Raw genomic sequence first — 6,000 nt, 5'->3', positions numbered from 1 at the left:
CTTGGTCAGCTGGACATGGCACTGCTCCCCATCTTTAACATTGGCGTATACGGGGAATCTTGGTCAGCTTGGCATGCAACTGCCCCTGAACTATGAGTGGCAGGGACACCAAACTTGGGGAGTACAAAGACTGCAACAGAGGCATACATTTTAAAAGTAGAGTATGCCTGTACACTACCCAGACTGCACTAAACTGACTGAACTCACTATCCATTAACTACCTGCCTAATCTCTATTGTAACACTATACACAGCTGCCGTGTAAGCTGCAGCCTTATATAGTGTGGGGTGTGGACTTAGCCCCTGAGCCATGATTGGCCAATCATGGCTCTGACAGGACATTGTGCTGTGATTGGCCAAAGCATACATTGTCACAGTACTACTGGTGTGAGCCCACAGGCGAGCAGGTGACACGGGATACCCCAGGGTGTGGAATCTAAGGACCAGCCGGTGTTCTGCCAGGTACCCCCTCACGGGAGTTTAGACTTAGCTGCGTGCTGACCCCAGTTCAAAACCCCTAGTTCGCCCTGCTCGCCAGGAGAATACCCAAAGGCATAGTGCAGGCTCAGATGGATGGAGCAAAAGGAGAGCCGGATAATGAGATAAGGTCAGGGCGGACAGCAGACAAACTTAATCAGGGGAACTAGCCAAGTCAGTACTTAAGAAATCAGTCCACGAGAAGTCAGGTTAGGAATGATTGCACGGAAGGGGCTCAGGAATAAGTATTGCTCAAGCAACTAGAAACTGGTCTGAGTGGGATTTAAATAGGGAGACACATGGGAGGCTGGACAGGAAGTAGCAGGAAGGAAGTTATATTAACCATCAGGGGAAACGGGCGACACCCATAGCTGCTAAGTCAGTGCAGTAAGAGCAGAGCACAAGCTTGTTGAACCACAGAAGCCAGCAGACCTACAGTAGCAAAAGGTAAAAAAGTATGCAAACAGTAAGACACAGATCAGCTCCGCAGCTGGAGGGATGCTGCCCGTAAACAGTGAAGAAGGGAGATTTTCCAGTACTGGCATTGGAGGGGTGGTTAAAGGCAAACTCTGCCCAGGGCAAAAGGTCCACCCAGTCATCTTGGTGGGCTGAGATGAAGGCACAGAGATAATGTTCTACATTTTGATTGACACGTTCTGTTTGCCCATTGGTCTCTAATCCCGAAGGAGCTGGCCAAGGCTCCCCAAAACCGAGCTGTAAATTGAACTCCCCTGTCAGAGACAAAGTGTGAAGGCATTTCATCTAGACAAAAGACTTCCTTGATGAAAGTCATGGCAAGACTGGTAGCTATAGGTAGACCTCGGAGAGGAATCAAGTGACACTTTTTGGAGAACCGATCCACCATTACCCAGATGACCGTAGAACCTGCTGAGGGGGGCAAATCCGAGATAAAAATCCATGGAAATACAATGCCAAGGTATATTGGGAACTGGTGAGGGTAGAAGCAGCCCAGTTGGGGAGGACGTGGAAGACTTGGATTCATGAATCCGGAGAACTTGGAGTCATGTGCCTACGCAAGGAGTTTGGGATGAAATGTGGGAGCATTTCTGATACATATTTATTTGTGTGTAATATAATCACTGTGATATTTACTGTTTATTCATGAGTATCATTCATGAAACAATTTTTATTCACATAAGCACTACACTGTTTGGATTTGGATTTATGTTGAATGCCTGGTATCGGAGCATAGTGCATAGCTGCTGTTTATGAACTATTTCACCACAAGCGCAGACTTTATAACGTTTTTGTACTCCACCATTCTACTTCCAAATGAAATAAAAATTTGACGGGTTGTAGCCTTCCCCTTGCTAAAAAAAAAAAAAAAACTTTTTTATCTATGTCTGAGTTGCTGTTAAATAATTGCCCATACTTCCTATCTGATAAATGTCAGCAGGATAGGTAGTGAGGATACATCTCTCTAATGGAACCCAGGATAACAGTAAAAACCTGACAGGAGTTTTAATTTTTTCCCACTCCTTATAAAACTAAGAAAAAAGTTTTAACTGGAAATACACTTCAAGTCTTCACTTTGTTATATTTAGATGATGTTACTTAAATTAATATGTCTTTTTTTACTTTTTTTAGACTTCACTAGCACCACTCAACAGCCAACAGAGAGTACCTCATTGGTCACAAGCAAACCAACGACACCGTCACCGACAACGACACCGTCAGGTGAGCAGCTCTTAGAAATAAGGGTTACCCCCCTTTTTTTCATTGGGGTGTTCCAAGTAAGGCGCTGTGAAAGATGCACCAAAACCCCTATATGGCGAGTATACTTACCTCTACACTTAGTCTACGCTTTTTTAAAATCCATATACATTAGAAAAGTCTATGATACTTAATGCCATCTTCTGGCCAAATGCTATATTTTCCATTTTAAATCGATTAAAAAACCATCTCCGATCAGCACATGAAGTAGCCTAATAACATTTGCTTTTTGCCCCATTCTCACAAAACAAATGCACATGCACTTTCACTTGATGAATTGCTTTGTAAATGTTTATAAATACATCCTAATATGTGTGACAGACTCAACCAGGACAGGGGCTTTTGGAGGGTCCTAGGGGCAAGCCTCCTACCCACTAATTATGGCCCATGGAGAGAACAGATTGTTCTCTAATGATGGACAACAACGAGATGAACGCTTAGAGCAAGGCTTGGATTAATTCTCTGAATAAGGACAATAAAGCATCCCTTCTGAAGTGGATGGAAAGGTGTAATATTAATCTTGTACAGGTTAATGATCAGAGGGAATATGGTGGCCTTCCTGCAGACTGGGTTAGAGAAGCCCCTCCACTTGGGAAAGACATATTTATCAACAATATCCCTCAATAGATCTATGAAGATGAATTATTAATTCCACTGTATCAGACTGATGGAACATTGTTTTCTGATGACTTGTCTAGTGGACAGAATACATAAGTTTGTGTCTCTCCCATTGTGTACCTCCTTCCCTATGGTAATAACGTCACCTATTGTTTCTGTCTGATGGCTAATTTGGCAAACTCTTGGAGGTTCCTGTGATGGGATTAGCCTTTTACAACTCTACCTCATTATCTAACCATTGTGGGATGGTTATGTGTTTATGCTTATGATAATGTGTAATGTACTTTGTGTATCCAGGGTGGTAGACTGGGCCGGGCACTCTGAGTTGGGGTGGGATCATTATTCAAAGCATTGTCTGGGTGGGCACTGCGTCACCTAGGTGGCTAGATGTTTATTTAGCTTATTGTTGGCCGTTCATTACTGTTTACAGTTGCATTGTCCTGCTAATATCTCCAAGAGGATCTTGTCATCCTGGGGGGGGGGGGGGTATGAAGTATGTATCTGAGTTTTAATAAAGTGAGTTCAAGTTTGTTCCTAAGCTAGTGTCATCTAGTATCTTGGGGTCAATATTCAGGTATAATACCTGGTTCCTGGTCCAGACTGAAGCTATATCTTGACGGAGGAACCCGTCACAATTATTTCTCACTCCTCTAAGAAAATTTGTTATATGTCACAGTTAGTATTAAAGAGTTTGTAAAGGTTCAGCTTAAAAAAAAAAAAAAACAAGTTATACTTACCTGCTCTGTGCAATAGTTTTGCACATTAGCACCCCTGATCCTCCTCTTCTCAGGTCCCCCGCCGACACTTCTGGCCCCTCCCCATTGCCAAGTGCCCCATAGCAATATGCTTGCTCTGGGGGCACTCATAAAACCACAGGAAAAAAAGCCACAAGGTCTCAGCAGCAATAGGGTGAGCACTATGAGTTTTCTAAGACATAGCAGAGCAGAAGCTGTTCCATTTCAGCCCCCATTCACTTCTAAGCTTAATGCAGACTTAATGTAAACTTTAACCACTTGCCTACTGGGCACTTAAACCCTTCCTGCCCAGGCCAATTCTCAGCTTTCAGTGCTGTCGCACTTTGAATGATAATTGCGCAGTCATGCAACACTGTACCCAAATTACATTTTTATCTTTTTTTTTTTTCCAAACAAATAGAGCTTTCTTTGGCGATTTTAACCACTTAACGTCTAGCCACATAGACCTACGTCGGCTGACTTTAAGGGGTTATACCGGGATGATGCCTCTAGCTTGAGACACCATCCCGGTACCGTTGTTTGAAGCCGACGGTCGGCTTTCCGTCGGTAATGACCGATGCGGCTCGGGAGCCGCTCGATCGTTACCCGGGGGGGTGGGAGGGGACATACCCCCCCCTCCCGCCGCCTTCCGTGGCTTTGCTCGGGGCTCCCGTCCCACCGGGAGCCCCGAGCACCCAGCCGTCACGTCCGCCGGCTGGATGGAGTCCCGATGAATGCCGGAAACGGCATCGATCGGGTCTCCGATGACGTAACCCGGAGGCGGCGTCCATGATGTCACTTCCGGGTTACTGTGCTGCAAAAGGCGGTACATTTGAAAAACGGCTGTATGCAAAAATGCCGTTTTTGGCGTTTTGCATACAGGGAAGTGTAGTGGAGGGGTCTAGGGTCTTTTAGACCCTCGATCCCTCCATAAAGTGTACCTGTCACTACATATTGGTGTCACAAGGGATGTTTACATTGCTTGTGACAGCAATAAAAGTGACCAGATTTTTTTTTTTTTAAAAACCTGTAATAAAGTTAAAAAAAAATAAAAAATAAATAGGAAAAAAAAATAAAATTTAGCCGCCCCCGTCACCGTTAGCTCGCACACAAAAAAAAACGTATACGCAAGTCGAGCCGCGAATGAAATCGCTGTTCAAACCACACATGTGAGGTATCGCCGCGATCGCCAGAGCGTGGGCAATCATTAAAAAAAGAGCTACACTCAAACTCTAAACTGGTAACCGTTAAATACATTTTTAGCGTCGCAGATTGAGATCTCTATTGACCGTAGTTTGTCACCATCCCACGGGGGGGTGCAATTTTAAACCGTAACATGTTGGGTATGTGACTCGGTGTGACATCATCTTTCACAATATACATAAAAATGGGCTAACTTTACTGTTTAGTATTTTTTAAATGCAGTGAAATGTGATTTTTCAAATTTTTTCCAAAAAAATGGCGTTTTAAAGACCGCTGCGCAAATACCGCGTGACAAAAAATTTTGCAATGACCGACATTTTATTCTCCAGAGTCTTTGCTAAAAAAATATATATAATGTTTGGGGGTTTTAAGTAGTTTTCTAGCAAAAAATACTGATTTAAACTTGTAAACAAAAAGTGTCAAAAATAGGCTTAGTGGTAAAGTGGTTAATCCCTACTGGGGTTTTTATTTTTTGATGAAAAAGACCGAACATTTAATAGAAAAAAAAAACAAAAGCAAAAAAAAAAAAAAAAACTGTTTTTATAGTTTGTTATAAAATTTTGCAAACAGGTAATTTTTCTTCTTCATTAATGTGCGCTGATAAGGCAGCATTGATGGGTCCTGATAGGCACTGATAGGCTGCACTGATGGGCACTGATAGACTGCACTGATGGGCACTGATAGGTGACACTGATTGACACTGATAAGGCGGCACTGATGGGCGGCACTGAAGGGCACTGGCAGGTGGCACTGATGGGCACTAATAGGTGGCACTGGTAGAGCACTCATGGGCACTAATAAGTTGCAGTGAAGTGCACTGGTAGGTGGCACTGATGGGCAATAATAGGTGGCACTGATGGGTGGCACTGATAGGCAATGATAGGCACTGGTAGGTGACACTAATAGGCAGCACTGATGATGGGGCACTGATTGGCACGGATAGGTGACACTGGGGGGCATTAATAGGTGGCACTGGGGGGCACTGATAGGTGGCACTGGTGGGCACTGGTAGGTGGCACTGACATGCACTAGTAGGTGGCACTGGTGGTCACTGGTAGGTGGCACTGGTGAGCACAGATGCTCCTCTTCGGGACCGATGTCTCTCTAACAGCAGCCGGCAATCAGCTTTTTTTTCTCCTCACGCTGAAAGCGTGGGGGGAACTGATTGCCGGCTGCTGTTTACATCACGTGATCAGCTGTCATTTGCTGACAGCTGATCACGTGGTAAGATGTCG

This window comes from Pelophylax lessonae, assembly GCF_965119305.1.
Source record: "Pelophylax lessonae genome assembly, chromosome: 4".
NCBI lineage: Eukaryota > Metazoa > Chordata > Amphibia > Anura > Ranidae > Pelophylax > Pelophylax lessonae.
Note: the sequence above shows the minus strand (reverse complement) of the source record.